This window comes from Rana temporaria, chromosome 11 (assembly GCF_905171775.1).
Source record: "Rana temporaria chromosome 11, aRanTem1.1, whole genome shotgun sequence".
NCBI classification, from domain to species: Eukaryota; Metazoa; Chordata; class Amphibia; order Anura; family Ranidae; genus Rana; species Rana temporaria.
In genome coordinates, this window is record NC_053499.1 from 58,948,792 (window position 1) to 58,971,755 (window position 22,964).

Genomic DNA, 22,964 nt, shown 5'->3' on the forward strand with positions numbered 1-22,964 from the left:
CATTGGCTTGTTGCGGGTTAATTTCGAGCATGCGCACTGGGATACCCCCACGGATGGCGCATGCGCCTTTAAAAAAAAAAACGTTGATTACGTGGGGTCAATAGGAATTACCATAAAACACGCCCCCATCTCATCCATTTGAATTGCGCGCCCTTACGCCGACACAGTTACACTACGCCGCCCTAACTTACGTCGCAAATTCTTTGAGGATACAGAAAATACGCTGTAAGTTACGGCAGCGTAGTGTATCTAAGATACGCTACGCCGGATGTATAGATGCGCCAAGGTACGCGGATCTGGCCCTGTGTCCGCAGTTTGGTACATTCAGAAGGGTTCCAAATATAAATCACTCGTTGGCAGTTCAATCATGTAAGAAGGAGAAGCCTCACATAGCATAAAACCAGGGTGATTTATTTGAAAACAAGGTATAAAGTATAAAACTCACATTTTGCAGATAAAAAAACAAGCCTTGAGCCTGTAGCGCCGGCCGGACGCTAACAGGCAAACCCGTTTGTGTGGAGATTCAGCGAAAGAGGGTGATGACGTCAGCACGTCGCTCGTGCAATGTGTTGTCACAATGCATAGCACCTGCCCCTACACAACACACACCAGTGTACATGTGGTTCAGGGTGCGGCTAGTATGAACAAGTCCCTATACAAAGTGGGGAAGGCTTAGGTTTATTGTTTCCATTTCTTTAGACATTGAGGAGATTACATTTCATGTGTGGCCACTGAGCCAGGAAGTGAGCAAAAATCCGTCCATGGGGGCACAGTGTAATAAAAAAAAATTTAAAAGTAGAGTTGAGAAAGATTAGAACCTATGTCAGGTTGTTGTTACCTGTTGAGATTGTCCCCACTGCAGAGATATGCTCCCTGGTTACAAGGACAGGTGAGGTGACATCTGTCCAGCAGACCACAATGAAAACCTTACAACGGCTATAACTCTCCTCTACTCTATCCAAAAACGATGTTTTAGCTGGTGTTAAGTTTGTCATATAGTATAGAATTTGATTGTAAAACTCCCTTTAGATCTACCATTACTAATGTAATACAAGAGAATTGTACAATCACATACCTCCCAACTTTCTGAGATGGAAATGAGGGACACCTATCGGCAAAAGTATGCAGGCATAGGACACACCCCTTGCCACGCCCCCTTAAAGAAGAATTGTACAAAAACATACAATTGGTTAAACCCACAAGTGCTTTTTTACCACTACTATTCCTTTATATTGGCTCTTGGAATTTAAAAATGCAGCAATTTAGAAATCAGATGAAAGGTTTAGCACTGGAAAACACTTTTTGCTAGATAAAAAGTCCATTTTATTTACAATTATATAGATCAGACCAAAATGAGGGACAAATGAGGAAAATGAGGGACAGAGGGACATTGCTCCAAATCAGGGACAGTCCCTCGAAATCAGGGACAGTTGGGAGGTATGCAATCAGATTGCAAAGTGTATTGCCAGCTTTAGGCTGTGACATCTGTCTAGACTTCTCTATGTAGGAGGAAACCAAGACATTATTTAATAGACAAACAAGCAAATAAGGAGTAGTGAAGAGGTTATCTCAGGCTAGGAGTGGGACTGTCCCACTAGCTAAACAAACAGGATCGTTATTCTGCTGCTTTCTAAATACTGAATGACTACATTATTCTAAAGATATGTCAGAAAATATGAGCCGCGTAATCACTTCCCCATTGTAACCACAAGAATGAAGAGGACACTTCGGAGACATATGGAGTTTGACTGACGGCACCACCCGTCAAACTCGTCCATTGAAGTCACGGTTGGGGTGTGTGCTACTACCATGCGAAATCCCCTTTCATCTTAAAAAAAAAAGGAGGCATTCAGGAGGTGACAGTATCGCCATCTGAACACCTGCAAACCTTTTTACAGCTGCCTCTGAAAAGCGTTCCTTATTGAATCACTTTTCACAGTGGCAGTTAACCCTGAGGCCTTCGGGTTAGCGTAACACCTTACAACTGGACCAAACAATCTTTGTACAATCATATTTTGTTTTACCAAAACAATATAATATGATGACCTACCTAACCTGTCCAATTAATTTGTAACCAATCAGGCAGGCCCTTGCACTGCATAGTTTTTGGTGATTGTACAATCATATCGTAACATGTGGTGAGCCTAAAGCTGGCCGTATACTACACATCCGATTGTTCAATCGCCTTTAGATCTACCAACAACATACTATTAACCAGTTCCCTACCGAGCCATAGTAATATGGCGTCGGCAGGAACTGTCTCTCCTTCCGGGTGGACGTCATATGACGTCCTTTGCTTCGTGGCCGCTAGGGGGCGCGTGCACGGCAGCTGCAATGTCTGCCGGGCACCCGCGATTGCCGGTGATCACGGCAGGAGTGTGGATCTGTGTGTGTAAACATACAGATCCACCTCCTGTCAGAGGTGAGGAGAACGATGTGTGTTCCCAGTACAGAGGAACACAGATCGGTCTCCTCCTCTTGTGAGTCCCCTCCCCCTACAGTAAGAATCACTCCCAGGGAACATATTAACCCCTTCAGCGCCCCCTAGTGTTAACCCCTCCCTGACAGTCACATTTACACAGTAATCAGTGCAGTTTTTTAGCACTAATTGCTGTATAAATGTGAATAGTCCCAAAAATGTGTCCAAAGTATCAGATATGTCCGTCGCAATGTCACGATCACAATAAAAATTGCAGATCGCCACCATTACTAGTAAAAAAAATGCAATAAAACTATCCCCTATTTATAGACGCTATAACCTTTGCGCAAACCAATCAATATACGCTTATTGCGATTTTTTTTTACCAAAAATATGTAGAAGAATACGTATCGGCCTAAACTGAGGATTTTTTTTTTTTTTTTTAAATGTGATATTTTTTTAATCAAAAAGTCAAAAATATTGTGTTTTTTTCTAAATTGTCGCTCTTCTTTTGTTTATAGCGCAAAAAATAAAAACCGCAGAAGTGATCAAATACCATCAAATGAAAGCTCTATTTGTGGTAAAAAAAAAACATAAAGATTTCATTTGGGTACAGAGTTGCATGACCGCGCAATTGTCATTTAAATTGCGACAGCGCTGAAAACGAAAAATTGGTCTGGGCAAGAAGGGGGTTTCACCCTGTATGGAAGGGGTTAAAGTAGAACTATAAAACATAATTTTTTTTTTCATTTTGAAAAGAGTAAGAGAGGGTTATAACCCCTGTAAGGTTTATTTTTGCCATTAGAGAGATTTACCTTCACTTCCTGTTCCATAACCAAAACAGGAAGTGACGGGAAATCCCCCTTCCCCAGGATTTACCCACTTTTACTCTTCTATTGATAACCCAAAATGTGGAATTTTCTTTTACTTTCACTTTCAATGATAATGGTACACAGGACAAATAAAGGGGGTGGCACCATTCCAATCAGTGCAACGCCACACCAATTTGTAAAAGTTGTTCATCCACTACTTTTGCAAATTTCGGGTGCGACTTCAATAAATATCACGTGTACAGATGTCTTTTTTCAGGTCGCACCCGAAGTCGCACTGACATGCAGCTTTGAAATTGTGCGATTTCACATGAAATTTCACGATTTCAAAGCCACATTCAATGTGAACGGGGGCTAAGTCGATATTTAAACTGACGTTTGTAGAGCCAGGTGGTGCTTGCAGGGCCAATTTCAGCTGATTCCGCAGGCAGTGGCTGACATCTCAGACGTCTATGGCCAGCTTAAAGCAGAACTGCAGGAAAAACTTGTTTTTATTCTGTGCAGTGTAGGTATAAGAGCTTGTTCACACCAGGTATGGTGGGACTACACCGGGGTAGCTTGCCCCTCACAGTCCTGCCACAAGACCAGGATTTTTTTTTTTTTCTATGGGGCAATTTTGCACCACTGTGTGGCACGCTGTCCTTTTTATTTAGTGCAGTTGGTTGTGATGCCAACCACCACATTGCAATGTCGCTGATGAGAATAGTACTATATTGAAATGTCACAGTGGGATGCACCGGAATCCCCTAATTCACACCAGTGTGCGTTTTTTTTCTTTTACCCTCTTACAGCACAAGTTGGCATATGCAGGGGTTGTTCAACTTATATAGGTTGAGATTAATGGACCTGTGCCTTTTTACAACCTTATATATCATATAGCTATGTTAATGGTGTATGTCTCTTTAATTATGTGTGTGATCATCACTGTCATATTTACTCTTGTAGTGAGTGGAAGTACAGCGGCTCAGACAGAGGAGGGCCACAGTATTGTTTGTCCTCTCTTCTATTTCCATTCACAGAATACACTGCGACTTCCTAATTAAAGCATAAATAATACAGTCATCGCAACATACTTAAAGGGACACACACCTCTTAACAACCTACTTATATTTTTACCGCATTTTAGGAAAAAATCTTGGCATTCTGCTTTAAAGTAGAACAAAATACTTTTTTTTTTAATTTTGGATAGTAAGGGAAGGGTATAACCCCATCTGGTTTTCTTTTTTATTCTATAGCTTATGGGGTAATTTCCCTTCACTTTCTGTCTTATAGCAAAAACAGGTAATAAAGGGAAATCCCCCCATAAGTGAGGGAATCCCTGATTGTCACCGGAACTAGTGTCCCTATTGGATTTTCCATCTATTCCTGTTCTGGTGACAATCCAAAATTTTCTCTCACTCTTTTTTCCTGGGAGGGAATCCCCCAGGGAAAAAGACAGCAATATATATATATATATATATATATATATATATATATATATATATATATATATATATATATATATATATATATATATATATATATATATATATATATATATATAAAATTATAGTAAAGATATATATAATAATAGTGCATATATATTTACTATTATTAATTAAATATTCTTAGCCTGAAAAAATAAAAAAAAGACAAAACAAATGCAGCCAGCACATCTAGAGATTGGTCTGCTGCAAGAGATGACATTTGTGTTATTGAGTTTCAACACCTATCCCTAAATATTAATAATGTCAAGATCAAGAAATCTCCAGTTACCATACATCTTATAAATATAACAATATTGTCTCAATTAAAATGCAATGTAAGTATAACCATGATGTGAATAGTGCTGAGCTCTTTATATAGAATGTACACTGTACAGCAATCAGTAAATGATCTCTATTGAACCTATGTGCATGCAGAACATGATCTGTCACTATGTGTATGCAGAACATAACATTAACTCTCACTGTTATTTGTATGCAGAGCATGAGCTGTCACTGCTATGTGTATGCAGAACATGGTCTGTCACTGCTATGTGTATGCAGAGCATGAGCTGTCACTATGTGTATGCAGACTATGAGCTGTCACTGCTATGTGTATGCAGAACATGGTCTGTCACTGCTATGTGTATGCAGAGCATGATCTGTCACTATGTGTATGCAGAGCATGATCTGTCACTATGTGTATGCAGAACATGATCTGTCACTATGTGTATGCAGAGCATGATCTGTCACTATGTGTATGCAGAACATGATCTGTCACTATGTGTATGCAGAGCATGGTCTGTCACTGCTATGTGTATGCAGAACATGGTCTGTCACTGCTATGTGTATGCAGAGCAGGGTCTGTCACTATGTGTATGCAGAGCATGATCTGTCACTATGTGTATGCAGAGCATGATCTGTCACTATGTGTATGCAGAACATGATCTGTCACTATGTGTATGCAGAACATGATCTGTCACTATGTGTATGCAGAGCATGGTCTGTCACTGCTATGTGTATGGAGTCAGATACTATAGGCAGAGAGTTACCTTTCAGCTTTGCTTCTTCTCTGCATTCTCTATGCACTCTTCACTGTCATTAATATACCCCCTCAGCCCCGCCCAGCAGTGTGCTCACTGTCAATGGGCAGCCAATTAGACTAAGGGGCACCAGAGAAGGCGGGATCTTTCAATAGGTTGTAAGGCAGAGGCGCCGTTGTATATTTATCAGAGGGCTCAGCCTATTCCTGTAAGTCATGTGATGACAGAGTGCAGCTCTCTGGGCGGCCAGTGTGAGCAGCTCAGTCCTGACAATGTCTGAGTATTGATGTGACGCTGAGTGACATCATCAGCAGGGAGAGCCCAGCCCACAGGTGTACCGGATGTGCACAGCAAGGCAAGGAGCTTATATAGAGAGAACACAGGACTGGAGGGTGACATTCTAATGAATTACAAAGAAGGAAGGTGGGGAGCCACCAACTCCAGCAGTGATTACACTTATGCCAAGGTAGCACTACAAGACCCAGCAGTCTCAGTGCACAGATAGCATCATGCAGCCAATATGGAGCTACAAGTCCCAGCGACCCAAGTGTCCAGATAGCAGCACACTGCACACATCCAATATAGAACTACAAGTCCCAGCGACCCAAGTGTCCAGATAGCAGCACACTGCACACATCCAATATAGAACTACAAGTCCCAGCGACCCAAGTGTCCAGATAGCAGCACACATCCAATATGGAACTACAAGTTCCAGTGATCAGAGTGTCCAGATAGCACACAGCCAATAAGGAACTACAAGTCCCATTGTCCAGGTAGCAGCACACAGACAATACAGAACCACGTGTCCCAGTCTCCAGGTAACAGCATGCAGTGAATACAGAACTACAAATTCCAGCAGGGCCAGTGTCCAGAGAGAAGCATGCAGACAATATGGGACTAGAAGTCCCAGTATCCAGGTAGCAGCATGCAACAAATTTGGAACTACAAGTCCCAGGTTCTAATAGCACACAGTCAATATGACACTATAAGACCTAGGTTCTAATAGCAGCACACAGCCAATATGGAACTACAAGTCCCAGCGTTCTAATAGCACACAGCCAATATGAAACTATAAGTCTTAGGTTCTAATAGCAACACACTGCCAATATGAAACTACAAGTCCCAGCGTTCTAATAGCACACAGCCAATATGAAACTATAAGTCCTAGGTTCTAATAGCAGCATATAGCCAATATGGAACTACCTCTCACCTCTGCAACCCCTTGTCCTCAGCTCACCTCCACAGTCCCTCATCCACAGCTCACCTAGGCAACCCCTCATTTACAGCTCACCTCTGCATTCCCTTGTCCTCAGCTCGCCGATGCAACCCCTCATTCTCAGCTCACCTCTTTAACTCCTTGTCCTCAGCTCACCTCTGCAACCCCTCATCCTCAGCTCACCCCCACAACCCCTCATTCTCTGCAACTCCTTGTCCTCAGCTCACCTATGCAACCTCTCTTCCTCAGCTCACCCCCACAACCCCTCGTTCTCTTCTCACCTCTGTAACCCCTTGTCCTCAGCTCACCTCTGCAGCCCCTCATTCACAGCTCACCTCTGCAACCCCTCATTTACAGCTCACCTTTGCAACCCCTTGTCCTCAGCTCACCTCTGCAACCCCTCATTCTCAGCTCACTTCTGCAACCCCTCTTCCTCGGCTCACCTCTGCAACTCCATGAGCTGTGGACAAGGAGTTTCAGAGATAAGCTGAGGACGAGGGGTTTCTGAGGTGAGTTGAGGATGAGAGTTCACCCCCACAACCCCTCGTTCTCTGCTCACCTCTGTAACCCCTCGTCCACAGTTCACCTCTGCACCCCCCTTCGTCCACAGTTCACCTCTGCAACCCCTCATTCACAGCTCACCTATAAAACCCCTTGTCCTCAGCTCACCTCTGCAACCCATCATCCTCAGCTCACCTCTGCAACCCCTTGTCCTCAGCTCACCTCTGCAACCCCTCATCCATAGTTCACCTCTGCAACCCCTCATCCACAGTTCACCTCTGCAACCCCTCTTCATCAGCTCACCTCTGCGACCCCTCATCTTCAGCTCACCTCTGCAACCTCTCATCCTCAGCTCACCTCATCAACCCTTCGTCCACAGTTCACCTCTGCAACCTATTGTCCACAGCTCACCTCTGCAACCCCTTGTGTAATGGAACGTCCCACACTCCGCTTGAGTGCTTCCGTAATATACCGCTTCCTATCAGTCTGGATATAGATATCAGATATTCCAGCTGCTCACAAGCACACACGAGACGAGACTTGTTTGTCTGCTGAACATGGAGTGTTTAATAGATCCAAGAATACAACCTTATATACAGTTTAAGGAGGAGGTAAACAGAACATAAATTAACATGAGCTAATTAACTAATCATTTACCCAGACTAGGCGACTCATAGATATGACCTTTCAGGGTAGACGTCACATCTCCTCGCTCACCTGCTATACAATACATATTGTCATAAGTGTAAACACAGGACATCTTCACACAATAGCAGGGTCAATTAGCACAGAGAACAGACAGATGGCTGAAGGTGAAAGCATCTCCTTACACTGTATGTCCCAACAGTATGAATCAGTCACTCTAATGGCATATACAGGGTCCCAGGCATACAGCTCACAAAGAGCACCGTTCCCCCAAATGATCGCAAGGCAATAGGCTAGCATCCAGTCCCCTCCAAAAGCCTCTGTCCCGGCCGGGTGAGTCTGTCACACCTTGTTCTCAGTTCACCTCTGCAACCCCTTGTCCTCAGCTCACGTCTGCAACCTCTCATCCTCAACTCACCTCAGCAACCCCTCGTCCTCAGCTTATCTCTGAAACTCCTTGTCCACAGCTCATGAAGTTGCAGAGGTGAGCTAAGGATGAGGGGTTGCAGAGGTGAGCTGAGAATGAGGGGTTGCAGAGGTCAGCTGAGGACAAGGGGTTGCAGAGGTGAGCTGTAAATGAGGGGTTGCAGAGGTGAGCTGTGAATGAGGGGCTGCAGAGGTGAGCTGAGGACAAGGGGTTACAGAGGTAAGCTGAGAAAGAGGGGTTGCAGAGGTGAGCGGAGGACGAGGGGTTGCAGAGGTAAGATGAGAAAGAGGGGTTGCAGAGGTGAGCGGAGGACGAGGGGTTGCAGAGGTAAGATGAGAAAGAGGGGTTGCAGAGGTGAGCTAAGGACAAGGGGCTACAGTGGTAAGCAGTGGACAACCCCTCATCCTCAGCTCACCTCACATTCTCAGTTAACTTCTGCAACCCCTTGTCCACAGCTCATCTCTGCAATCCCTCATCCAACACTCACCTCTGCAAACCCTCATCCACTACTGATCACGGCTGCAACTTTCATCCTCCACCACTCATCTCTTCACCGCTCTTCTACCACTTATCTCCTCTTCACCTCCCCATATCCTTTTTCCACTGATCATCTCTGCATCCCTTCCACCTCTGCATTCCTATCTTTCTCTACAGTCCTCTCCTGCATCTGCATCCTCTTCATTTCTTCACCACCTTCCACATCTACACTCCCTCTCCACTATTGCACACAGCCTACCTGTTGTTAGGGCAGGACACATATTTCTGTCAGCTGGAGTACATACAGCTTTGTGCAGTACTGGAGTCAAATGACCTGGCAGGCGCCTAAACCTGTCCACAAATCCAAGAAAGGGAACAGCTGGGAGGGTAACATGGTTGACAACATGACAGCAGGCACATGAAAAAGAAAATAAAAGTGGGCATTTGAAGCCTTAGGCACTCAAAAAGAAATGTGGTGCCCCATGCTAGTGACACCCATGATATCTGGTTTTAGAAGCATTTGTTTTGCTTTAAAGGAAACCTGACATAATGCTGGTTCGCAACTTGAATTTTCTGCTAAATCAGCATAAATATGAGCCGTGGGTGTCCCTAGACAGCACCAATCAGCTTGACAAATTACAGTCTAAAAACTCTCAGCTGAACAGTGACTGCCGCCAATGAGATGCAGCCACTGATCAGAAATTCTGGCCGCGGGAACAGCACCTATCAGAATACAATAGCCGGCAGGGGAGATTCCTCGATTCAAGCTAAAGGAGGGGGAATTTGTTTCATTTTTCTTGTTCAGCCCTTAGGGCTTAATGAGATAAATGTTCATAATGTCAATCTTAAACCATAGACAATGGTAGGCTTGCTTTATTCGCCAAGCAGTCAAAACTCTAACTGAACCATGACTAATGTATAACAGATGGAATTATTCTATTAACAAAACACCACACCCCCATCACCCTTACTATAGTAACTGAGACCACACCGGTGTTGGAGTTAAAACAAGGCCGTAGCAGCCTAATTTATATATATATATGTATATATATATATATATATATATATATATATATATATATATATATATATAAATAACATAATACTATAAAATACCATAAATAACATAAACTCTGTTAACACAAACCATAATTTAACTAGTGTTGGTCTCAGCAGGCACTCTGCGGTACCTAACAGTGTATAGATAGGCCTCCTGCCGACAAACTGGCCCGGAGACAGCCACTGGGGTAGATTCAGGAACAATTTCCGCCGGTGTAGACTGAGATGCGCGGCGTAAATGCCAATTTGCGCCGGCGTATCTCCGCGCCGTATTCAGCAAACAATATTACGCCGTAACGTAGATTTTTTTTTTTCGTTTGGACCTTTCCACGCCGGTGCGGCGTGGGCGCCCATTTACGCTGGTCTGAACTAGCGCGGCCCTGGTTTTTCTATTTTAAATATGCAAATGAGGGAGTTGGTCCGATTCAGCAAATTACGAATTGCCGGCGCAGGCTACTCCCGGTGCGTGTAACTCTGGTTTGCAGCGGAAAGTTACCCTTTATAAAGCAGGGGTAACTTTGCACCAGACTTGCTCAAGTCAGCTGGAGAGGGCCCGGATGGCCCGGATGGGAACCCCCTTAAAGGTCCGGAGGCCACCAGGGCCCCAGATGGCAACCCCCCTTTTTTTTATAAAAATAAATTACCAAATAAAGGGGGCTTTCCATCCGGGACCTCTGGGCCCTTTAATAATAATAATAATAATGATAATAATAATAATTATATATATATATTTTTTTTTTTAAAAAGGGGGGTTCCTATCTGGGCCCCTGGGGACCCCCGGGCCCCTTACAGGTGTACTGCCTGTACCCCCCTGATGGCGGCCCTGGTCATAAGTCTCCATTGCTGTTATGAGGGCTGACATCTCCTGGGTGTTAAAGTTTTTTTTCCTCCTCTGCCTGTGGGGAACGGGAGTAGCCATCTCACAGCAAATGTACCTTCCCTGGGGGGGGAATAAAACTGGATGTACATTTGCATCAGCTGGGCGTAAGTTGGGCCGGCGTATCTCTGTAAGTTGGGCCGGCATAGTTGTGAGCATGCTCAGAAGGGAACGAACGTACTGAGCATGCTCCGTTCAAGATACGCCGGGCGTAAATCACTGCTCCACGTTCAGAACATCATTTGCATAAGGTCACACCCACTTCCACTTACGCCGAGGAAATTAAGTTAGGCCGGTGCAAAGTTAGGCACAAGTGCTTTGTGAATACCCTACCTGCCTCTCCATGCTGGTCCGGCGTAGTGTAAAAAAGATGCACTGTGCCGGACCAAAGATCCGCTGATGTTCCTGAATCTGGCCCACTGACCGCAGTGCCCCATTACCACTTCCCAGCTAACCTCCGTTAGCTGGAAACCATTATCGGGACCCATAGCAACGATGGGTCCCTAAGACTCCTCCTTCTACCATATCTTCTCTCTCCTGCCAAGACCAACACCCGCCACTGCCACGACATCCAATGAATTTGATCTCCTGTTAAAACAAAGCAAAAGAAAAACCACAAAGCAGCAACGCCATAGGAAACAAAAACCCTTCAAACCATAAAATTAGGGATTAGCAGGATCAACAAGTTTTTTGCAGAATACAAAAAAATCCCATAGTGACTGAGTATAAACAGCGTGTAATACAGCATTTATTGATAGTTTTTTATGATGTGAGTTTAGTGACACTTTTACATAGTTGCCAACATTTAAAAAAAATGTATAGGGAGACTTTTTTTGTCTGTGGGCGGGGTCTTATTATAATTAGGGGGCAGGTATTTGTTTGTAGGTGTGAAAATGCAGCGATCAAAGCAGCGAAAAATGGATGTGGTTTAAGCGTAATGTTGGGCGTGGCTTAAAGGCTGCATGACTCAAAGGGTGTGTGGCTAGAGTCTGAGACGAACGAGGGATGGAGGGAGAAACAAAGGATGAGAGAGAGAGAGAAGGAAGGAAAGAAAGAGGAATGGAGGGACAGCAAGCCCAGATCCTACACCACAATAGAAATATGTGTATTCCAGAAAGTTTAACAATAAGCAGATAAAGATACTCCAAACATCTGATGTTAGCGATTCAATTATCCCGGCACCATGGTTGTTATGGTGTCAGGGTAATTCAAGCTCATTATTTCTATCATGACATTGTAATATAAAATGAAATAGTTAAACTCACCATAATGTAGAATCAGTGGGAGCCCTGAGTGTGTCACTTGTCACATCGCCTGCCACCAGATGCCATCAGGTGTCCCCATCGGAGTCCCTCCCTACATCAGGTGTCCCCAGCGGAGTTCCTCCTTACATCAGGTGTCCCCAGCGGAGTTCCTCCTTACATCAGATGTCCCCATCGGAGTCCCTCCTTACATCAGGTGTCCCCAGCGCAGTTCCTCCTTACATCAGGTGTCCCCAGCGGAGTTCCTCCTTACATCAGGTGTCCCCAGCGGAGTCCCTTCTTACATCAGTGTCCCCAGCGGAGTCCCCCCTTTCATCAGGTGTCCCCAGCCGAGTCCCTCCTTACATCAGGTGTCCCCAGCCGAGTCCCTCCTTACATCAGGTGTCCCCAGCCGAGTCCCTCCTTACATCAGGTGTCCCCAGCCGAGTCCCTCCTTACATCAGGTGTCCCCAGCCGAGTCCCTCCTTACATCGCTGGGGACACCTGGTGTCCCTCCTTACATCAGGTGTCCCCAGCGGAGTGCATCCTTACATCAGGTGTCCCCAGCGGAGTGCCTCCTTACATACAAAATCGAGAAAAAAGGGATTTCCTGGGACATTTCCCAGGAAACACTATAATCGGGAAAAGGGTCTAAATCCCGGGAATGTCCTGGGAAATTTGGGACAGTTACAAGTATGCTTTTAGCTCACGTGTGAAAACCATTTTAACAACATTTTAGGAAGGAGCAGAAAACAACGCTCAGGTGAGTAGATCCAGGTGAATCAATGAATGAGTTAAGTTGAAGGACTCCTCTCAAGGGTGCAAGCCACGGCTCGCCTGCCGTACAGACTGCAAAAAGGAAGAAACAGCTGCACACCAAGATAACGGATATGAGTAGGGCTGCAACTAACGATTATTTTCATAATTGATTAGTTGGCTGATTATTATTTTGATTATTCGACTAATCGGATAAAAACCTGTGGTGTATAATTTAGTTATTATGTAAAGATTAAAAAAACACAATTTATTCTTGAATATCTATATGCAGTGGTAAGTATAAATAACCAGCTATATGATTGGGGAACAAAACATCGAGAATAACAGACAGAAGAGATACACTGTATACGAGATTGAATCTGGTACATATTATCAGACTTAGAGAACAAAATTGTTATTTAACCCCTTAAGGACCGCCTCACGTCGATATACGTCGACAGAATGGTACGGCTGGGCACAATCACGTACAGGTATGTTGCCCTTTAAGTGCCCAGCTGTGGGTCGCACGCGCGCCGCTGGTGGCGCGCTCGCTGGCCGGTCCTAATCTCCATGACCGTGCGGCCGGGACCCGCGGACCCGATCGACGCCGGTGTCCTGCGATCGGGTCACAGAGCTGAAGAACGGGGAGAGGTAAGTGTAAACAAACCTCTCTCCGTGCTTCCTAGTGAGCCTGTCACCGATCGTCTGTTCCCTGTCATAGGAAACGACGATCAGTGATGTCACACGCCCAGCCACGCCCCCTACTGTAAGAATCACACACTAGGGCACACTTAACCCTTACAGCGCCCCCTAAAGGTTAACCCCTTCACTGCCAGTGTCATTTTCACAGTAACAGTGCATTTTTATAGCACTGATCGCTGTAAAAATGACAATGGTCCCAAAATAGTGTCAAAAGTGTCCAATGTGTCTGCCATAATGTCGCAGTCAGGATAAAAATCGCTGATAGTAAAAAAAAAAAATATTAATAAAAATACCATAAAACTATCCCCTATTCTTTTTTTTGTTTACAAACGGTTTATTGAAAAATAAGTCTCAATACAGATTTAACGTACATTGGCAAGAAGTACATAAAAAAAATGTAAATATATATACCTATACATATACACACATATACTCATCAGCAGTAAGTAACTATGAAACATAAGCATAGCAGTTATTCGGGAGGTAGAAAAGTAGGACATGGTATGTATAAAAGGTCACCCGGAAGCAGTATGCAGTGAAGTAAGAATCTTATGAAATAATTTTATGGCCGATAGGAGGAGGTAAAAAAAAAAAAAAAGGGGGGGGGGAATAACAGGCTCACATCTTACTTTAATGAATCAGCAGAGATAGGTCCCACGGTTTCCATTTCTGATCGTAGATGTCCATAGTATCATATAAGGTGTGGTGGATGCGTTCTGCTAGTTTGATGGACAACATACGATCCATAATTTGGGACCATGGTATAGTGGAGGAACGCCAGTTGAGAGCTATAGCCCAGTGTATTGAAGTGAGCAAGGTATGTATTAGCCTGGTGTGGGCTATAGGAATGTCAGGGATAGGATAAAAAAGGAGACACATTTTAGGTGTCAGATCTATTCTTTTACCTATTATTTGTTCTATTTTGATACTGACCTGTTGCCATGTATTTTTGAGGTGTGTACAATCCCAGAAGGTGTGTATGAGGGAACCCTGTACTGAGCAACCTCTAAAACATAAGGGAGAGGTATCAGGATAGAATGTATTAATTCTGTCAGGGGTGAGGAAGTTTTATAGCAGATTCCCTAATAGAGGTTGTTTTGGTGCATTTTCTTAGGTTGTTTGTCATGCTATCCCATTGATCAGTAGAGAATGATTCATCAAGATCTGATTCCCATTGCAACATTTGGCGTGTTTTGTCTGGTAGGTTGTGTTCATTTAGGTCTCTATAAATTCTGGATATCAAGCCCCTATCTCGAGGAGAAGTAAGACAAATCCTTTCAAATGTTGTGAAGGGGGTTTGGAGGATAAGAGAAAAGTTTTTTTGATAGAATAGTTTGATATTATTGTAGTCTGAGAGTTCGGTATCTTTAAGTTTATATTCTGCTTGCAAATCTAAGAATGTGCGAAAGGTATTGTTTTTGGTGAATGCTTTTAGGTTAGACAGATTGAGGAGTTGCCAAACAGCATATTGGTTAGTGTGTATGTCAGGGGGGGTAAATAGGGGGTCCCCCAGGAAGGAAGCTAGGGGGGAGATCTCTGAAGAGATGTTAAATTTATGTTTATGTCTGTGCCACAATAGTAGGTCCTGATGTACCACTCTGTTAAGGTGGCCCATTCTTTGAGTTTTAATAGATTTGGACCATAGAAGGCCTTGGAGGTGGAACGGTAGGACAGATTGTTCCTCAAATTCTAGCCACGGGATATGATTGGAAGGTGCATACCATTGTGCGAGTTGAGTATATCTGGCTGAGAGATAGTATAGCCATAAGTTGGGGATACTCAACCCACCCTTTGACTGAGGTCTAAACATCAGAGCATAACCAAATCTGGGTTTTTTATTTTGCCATATGAACTTATTTATATCTCTCTGTACAGAGTCTAGGGTGCTTTTAGGTACCAGGATAGGGAGTGCTCTAAAGAAGAACAGTAGTTTTGGTAGTATAACCATCTTGGTAGCAACAATCCTGCCCATAAAAGATATATGGAACGCTGACCATGATTTAAGTAAATCTCTGATGTTTTGGAGTAATCTAGGGTAGTTTTTGTGGTATAGAGTCTTGTAGGATGGGGTGATATGGATGCCCAAATATCGGAAGGAGTCTAAACTCCATTGAAAGGAAAATTTCTCTTTTAATAAGACGGTCAGATCAGGGGAGCAATTGATTGGGAGGGCAGAACATTTAGATAGATTTATACTTAGTCCTGAGAGGTCATGAAATGTATCTAATGTCTTGATTAGGATTGGTAGCGAAATTAGCGGATCAGTGAGGAATAAGAGAACGTCATCAGCATAGAGGCTTAACTTAAATTCTTTCGAGCCTTTGGTGTACCCTTTGATGTCGGTATTGCTGCGGATGGCACAAGCAAGGGGCTCAATAGCGAGGGCAAATAGAAGAGGGGATAAGGGGCAGCCCTGTCTTGTGCCCTTGCTTAATGGGAAAAATTCTGAGTTGTGGCCGGGGAGCCTGATCCGGGTGTGTGGGTCGTGATATAGTGCTTTGAATCCGTGGAGAAATTCATCACCTATACCGTATCTGGGGAGTAGTGTGTTTAGGTAGGACCAACTGACGCTATCGAAAGCTTTATGAATATCTAAACTAAGTAGAAGTGTGGATCTTGCATGAAGGTTGGAATCTTGAATAATGTTTGTTGCTAATCTTATATTGTCTGTAATTTGCCTGTCAGGGATAAAACCTGATTGATCTGGATGAATAAGGGGTGAGATGACTGAGGCCAATCTATCTGCTAATATTTTACCAAAATTTTTTAGGTCATTGTCTATGACTGAGATCGGGCGGAAGTTCTGTGGGGTTGAATGATCTTTGTTTGGTTTGGGTAGAAGAGACATATTCGCTAGTAGCATTTCAGAAGGGAATTGATTGCCCTGTAAGATGTGGTTGAACAATTTCGCAAGGTGGGGAATCAATACTGGTGTGAACTTTTTATAGTAGGATGAGGAGAAGCCGTCGGGACCGGGGGCTGTAGAGGTCTTTAAAGAATTTATAACCTTAACAATTTCAGTTTCTGAGCAAGGTGCATTCAGGGCCTCTCTTTGTTGGGTTGATAGGGAAGGAAGTGGGATTTCATCAAGCCATTGTATCGAGGATAGCTTCGGTGTGTTTTGTGGAGATGACAGAAGTTTCCTATAAAATTTCAAAAAAATCTCCATGACTCCTTTAGGATGGGAGATTAGGTTGCCTGCAGAGTTTCTAAGTTTATAGGTGTGAGGGGGTTTTGTGGATTGGTTTAGTTTCCTGGCGAACATAGTGGAAGTAGAGTTACTATGTAATAAAAACCTAGCTTTAGACCATCTAAGGGCTTTTTCCCCTATTCTTTTTAATACCCTAAACTCTTTATTGGTTCCTCATATCTATCTTGGGTAGGGGTCGGCAACTCGTTGATCGCGATACAGCCATCGATCGCAGGCAGGTGACGGATCCTTCTTTACCGACCCCAGACTGCTCCTCCCACATCGCAGAGTGGCGCAGATAGGAACTCCCTGGTATGCCGTGCTGATCATGTCTGGCCCTTCATTCACGTCCATCCCGGGCACTTGTGTGTGACATCACAGGGGATGGATGAGAGAGGAGGGACAGCTAGCTGGCGTGAGTGCGCGCCAGGAGGAAGAAGAGTGCTGCAGTACCAGGGCTTCCCTTCTCTGCCGGCGCTTCTCTTTTGTGCATGTAAGTAAAGTTTCCGCTGTCCTGTTAGCCCTTGTACACACATTACTGCTCTACTGACTGCACTCTGTCACTGCCTAACTAACTGTCACTATCCACTGCACTACTAATTGCTGACTCCTGTACTCTGCCCTACCTACAACTGACCTCTATACACCACCCTACCTATTATTGACCTCTATACACCACCCTACCTATTATTGACCTCTATACACCACCCTACCTATTATTGACCTCTATACACCACCCTACCTATTACTGACCTCTATACACCACCCTACCTATTATTGACCTCTATACACCACCCTACCTATTACTGACCTCTATACACCACCCTACCTATTACTGACCTCTATACACCACCCTACCTATTATTGACCTCTATACACCACCCTACCTATTATTGACCTCTATACACCACCCTACCTATTACTGACCTCTATACACCGCCCCCACCAATAACTGACCTTTATACACAACCTTAACTAATACTGACCTTTATACACCACCCTACCTATTACTGGCCTCTATACACTGCCCTAACCATTACTGAACTCTTTACACTGCCCTGCATTCAGGCCTGAAACTAGTCAAGCAAGTCAGCCTGCAGTACCAGATGTTCTGCCTTCATGATAGATTCCTACATCAGATTAGTGGGGATGACTAATTAATCTCCAAATATGAAAAAAATGTTAATGAAAGTGAATGAGTTGCTCACTGAAGCTAACGATTAAGGTAGGCGTAGTTTATATTTTTACAGTGACATTACATTTATTATCATTTTTTTTTTTTTTACTATTTAGTTAGGCCTTACTAATAATTTCTTAAGAAAAAAATAAAGAAAAAGACAGTCATCCCTTGGTTGCCTACCCTTGATCTAGGGTCAGGCGGAGAATATCATCAAAATGTTAGGAGGAATTGGGAGACATGTTCTGATTGTTACAGTGCTGGACAGGCAATTAAGGAGCAACTCATTGCCCAATACCACAAAAAGCGGAGTTCCATCCATTTTATGCACGTTCTCTCTATGGTATCCCCTTAGCTCATCTTTTTCCCAATGCAAATTCTTATTTTTTTTTCTAAATGGAAATACCTTTTTCAATCTTCTTTCTCCTGCATTTCTGTCAGTGTCCGCCTAGGCAATTACGTCAGTAGGTGATTTGCAAGGGTTCCTGGGATATCGTTGTCATGAGTCCTTGCGAATTGCCTACTGCCGAAATCTCACATTGGCAACCTGTCAGAAAGAAGGACAGCCACGCAGAGGCATTACTGAGCATGCGTGAGATTGGGAGGTGCATGCTGGGTAGCCAACTGCACGGAAATCCCGGAAATGCCTGCTTTCTGTAAGTAATAAACAATTTTTACAGAAAGTAAAAGTGCAATTGCACAAATGCCGAGCAATCTTTAAAAAAAAAGTATTTGGGGCACTGGAACACCACGTAAAGTGGTTGTAAGAGGGGTGTGGCATGAACAGACACGCTGACTGAGCGGGACTATCAGGAGTTTCCCGGTGGGCCGATGCCTCAGTGGGCGGGTTTAGTTTCAGTGACAGCCATCAAATTAATGGCTGCGCAAATTGCATAGCCATTAATTTAAGCACTTCGTCTCTTTCCGCCCTAGCTCAGCTCTTTCCGGACACAGCACACATATTCGGCCACCTCCGACCCTCGTCCTTTTCCGTCACCGCTCGGCTTCCCCCGCCCCCCTCTCCTCTCTGTCAGCTCTTCGGCTTTGTCCAGTAAAACCCGGCTATCTCCGGCAGCCCCTGTGGTAATGGTTGCTGAAAATATTGTTATGCGCTTATTTTTTGCAGATTTCAATATTAATTGATGCTTTTGATGAACTTTTAGCTACGTTGGATTTTGCATATTGTTTGAATCATTATTTGAATGAATGGATTTTTTATGTTATTTTAGTTAGCGCCACATCCTTTGTGATATATTCAATTTATTGGTGGGTTTGTGGTAACCTGTTTGATGTTGGTAGCTGCTCACTACTGTGGTTGATCAAAAATAGGTGTGCGCATTTGTTGTTTATTTAAAAAAAATATAATGCAGAGCCAGGCTCCGGGCCTAGTCCTAGAGGGCAGGTGACACCAGGGGGAAGAGGGGGTCTGGGGACCGGACTGGAGGGGACAGGAAGATACAAGACAAACAGGGGGCCCAGATAATGAAGAGGCTTCTGTGGGAAGAAGAGGTTCTAAGGAATGAAGGAGGTGTTTGAGATGTAAGACCCCTTTAAGAAGGACTCTATGGAATGAAGGGGCCCCCAATGAGAAGAAGGACCCTATGAAATGTAGGGGTTGTATGGGATGTAGGGGGCCTAGAAAAAGGACCCTATAGAATGAAGGGGGCCCCAATGGGAAGAATTGGGGTTATGGCTTCTGCATCAGTCTTGATGACATCAGAAGACCTTAGACCGCTGGAGCATGGGGGAGAAGAATCTCTGAGGACCGGTTTAGCAGGATGGAGGATCAATTAAGCAAATCCTCCTTTTTCATGCCTTGACCTAAAGAAGCCCTTGCAGTGTGGGCAAGATTTTATTGTCACATGACTTACCTTTGAAGTGAAGCCCTCCAGCAGCGTGTTGCCACTTTGCGTGCTCCTGCTGTGTGGATAGCTGGGCCATGATGACGTCACCCTCATACAAGTGAACAGGATACTGTTTTCGTTCGTGTTTGCAAAATTAGAGTGGGCCGATCTGGATATTACAGTGGGGACTATATATGGTGGTGATCTAAAAAAATGTATGTGTGTTATAATTAATCGAAATTAGTCGATTAATTGATTAAAAAAGAAATTGATTAATGGAACATTAAAATTTTAATCAGTAACAGCCGTAGTTGCCAGAGGTTACAGCATATCATAACCGCTTACTGACTGATTTCTAGAGGCTACAGCACACATTACGACTCACTGATTAGTTGCTAGAGGTTACAGCACATGATTTCTTCTTTCCATGCTCCAATAAGTTTAACGATATGTCTGACATTGATTGGGAGCCTGGAATAAACATGGCGATTAAATAAATCTATTTTGGATGATAAACAGAATGTGGAATCCTTGTCCTGCACACTAGCACTATACTTTGAGACCAATATATCAGAGGAGGCATCTGACCAAGTGGTATGGGAAGCCCACAAGGCGGTCATCAGAGGGGAGATGATTTCAACGGGTTTGCGTATTAAAAAAGAGTGACAGAAGAAATTGGTCGTGCTCTTAGAGGAAATACATAACATTTAAATTAAACATAAGGCCCATTTAAAACCTGGTGTTTTTTTTTTCCTCCTCTGGGAGGCACACTGGAGAGATGATTGATGTCATTAAAGGAAGAGGAAAAGTTATAATAGTAAATTAGGCATGGGATGGGCAACACGTAATGGAATCACATAAAGAAGGGTAGATTAAAATGAAAGATTGAGAGGTGTAAAAATGAAATAGTAGAGTGAGATTATATTGAATTAAAACACTAAACATAATAGGACAAGAAAATAGTAATTTGAAATTATACACTCTTTTTATTTTATTTTTTTTGTATTGTTAGTTGTTTGACACATGTAATAGGGCACTGCAAAGCCCCCTTTTTAATTAGACTTTGAATAATGTTTTGCAAAAATTGAGTTTTGGTTATGGGTAGGTAAGTGGGTGGGCTTTTTCCTTTCCTAGAAGGTCTAAACTTTGAATCAAGTTGTTGGTTACCCATTGTCCATGATTCTGGTAGTATCCCATTTGGAAACTGTATTATTTGTGTAACTATTTATTGCTATTAATTTGTTAATGTTTATGGTATTGTCGTTATTGTCCCACTAGGCTTTTTGCCCAAATAAACATTCCTTCTCACAGCCTCAGTGTGCCAGAAACTGTAGTACTTTCCAGTGGATCGTCAGCAACAGAAATGGGAACCCCAACATTAGCAGCATCTTCAGGGGTAAGATTTGTATTTTGAATATGCTTTCACATAGAAAAAGATACATTTCATACAAGAGGTAATGCAAAATGAATGGGATCTTCTGTTTCCATTTTTCTTGAACCACCTCATCTACTACACGACTCTTATACCACTATAGCATATCCTCCACCACATCACTGCATCAGTAATCATCTTTGCACACCTTGCATCCTGTTCACCCCTGCCCTCCCCCGGTACTACTCTTTTACCTCCTTTATGTTGTTCAGGTAGATCTCCACCTCTCAAAGGTTGCCTACCCCTGGACTAGGAACTATGGACAATGAGATTTGCATACCTTTTTGAGATGGGAACAGGGGACACCTATTAGCAATATATGTAGGCATAGGACACCCCCCTGCCACACCCCCTTAAAGTAGAAATATACAAAAAGTATATTAGTTAAACCCAGAAGTGCTTTTTTTTACCACTACTATTCTTTTATATCAGCTTTTGAAATGTACAAATGCAGACATTTAGAAATTGGAAGAAAGGTTTAGGTTTAGCACTGGGAAACTACTTTTTGAAAGATACAAATTGCAGGTACAGAGGGACTTTGTTTCAAATCAGGGACAGTCCTTCGAAATCAGGGACAGTTGGGAGCTATGGATATGTAGTGTGCATAGGGCAATGCCCTGCTAGTTTCAAATACAAGTGAGGAGGAAAAGTTGAGGAGGAGCTCACAGAGGATGTTACAAGGAGGCAGAAAAACACAGCAATAAATTATTTTTTAGATTGTCACTTGCCACACATTGCGGATTGTCACTTGCCATGTCACCTGCCACACTTTGCGGATTGTCACTTGTCACACATTGCGGATTGTCACCTGCCACATGTTGCGGAATGTCACTTGCCTGCCACCAGATGCAGATTGTCACTTGCCACGTCACTTGCCACATGTTGCGGATTGTCACTTGCCACATGTTGCGGATTGTCACTTGCCACAAGTTGCGGAATGTCACTTGCCTGCCATAAGATGCAGATTGTCACTTGCCATCTCACCTGCCACACCTTGCGGATTGTCACTTGCTAAGGTGGTGTTTTGCTTGTCAGAGTCAGGCAGCAGAGAGATGATGGGCGGAAGTTACTGCTGGGATGCAGGGTGGGCGCGGTGAGAGATGATGTCATCTCTCTGCTCTCCCAGCTGCAAGCTTGTTGATTGGCCTGCCGCCCGCTCACCCACAGAGTCGACCAGCTGACCGCCCACTCTCTGACTCTCACTCGCCGCCGAGCTGCCCGCCCACACACCGAGGCACCCGCAGCTCACGCTGTCATCCGCAACCGGAGCTGCCTGGTCAAACTCTGAGACACCTGCAAGTTCCGCAACTACCGCCCACTCAGACTCTCAAGCGCCCGCAAGTTCCACAACCACCGCCCACTCAGACTCTCAAGCCCCCGCAAGTTCTGCAACTAAAACTAATTTCTCGGGTGTGGGAATTGCCCCGTTGCCCCCCCCTCCTGGACCCGTCCTGAGTGCACAGACCTTTATCCGAGCAAAAGGAAATTTTATGTGCGATTTACATTATTTTTTGTGCGAATAAGTAGGGGCTCCATGTACAGTATCATATACAGATAAGCCCCCCAGCCCGAAATGAAGACAGATACAGTTTTTATTTTATCCAGCTGTATTTACTAGTGCAACTTGTAACACCCAAGTGAAAGATGTAACACCAACATGTTATA

The 22,964-nt window shown here is 43.9% G+C and overlaps 1 protein-coding gene and 1 long non-coding RNA gene across 2 annotated transcripts in view; one reads left to right on the top strand and one right to left on the bottom strand.

Annotated features, from left to right (window-relative positions):
* The window catches only part of IRF7 (interferon regulatory factor 7), a 62,522-nt gene extending 56,634 nt beyond the window's left edge, over nucleotides 1-5,888 (bottom strand). Inside the window, exon 1 of the mRNA XM_040328616.1 lies at nucleotides 5,765-5,888. The gene's annotated coding sequence lies outside the window, so the exon portion shown is untranslated. The remainder of the gene's footprint in view (nucleotides 1-5,764) is intronic.
* LOC120917371 overlaps nucleotides 1-22,964 on the top strand; it is a 38,716-nt gene that overhangs the window by 12,662 nt on the left and 3,090 nt on the right. The window contains exon 3 of the long non-coding RNA XR_005744191.1: nucleotides 21,146-21,263. This is a non-coding gene — a long non-coding RNA (uncharacterized LOC120917371). The remainder of the gene's footprint in view (nucleotides 1-21,145; nucleotides 21,264-22,964) is intronic.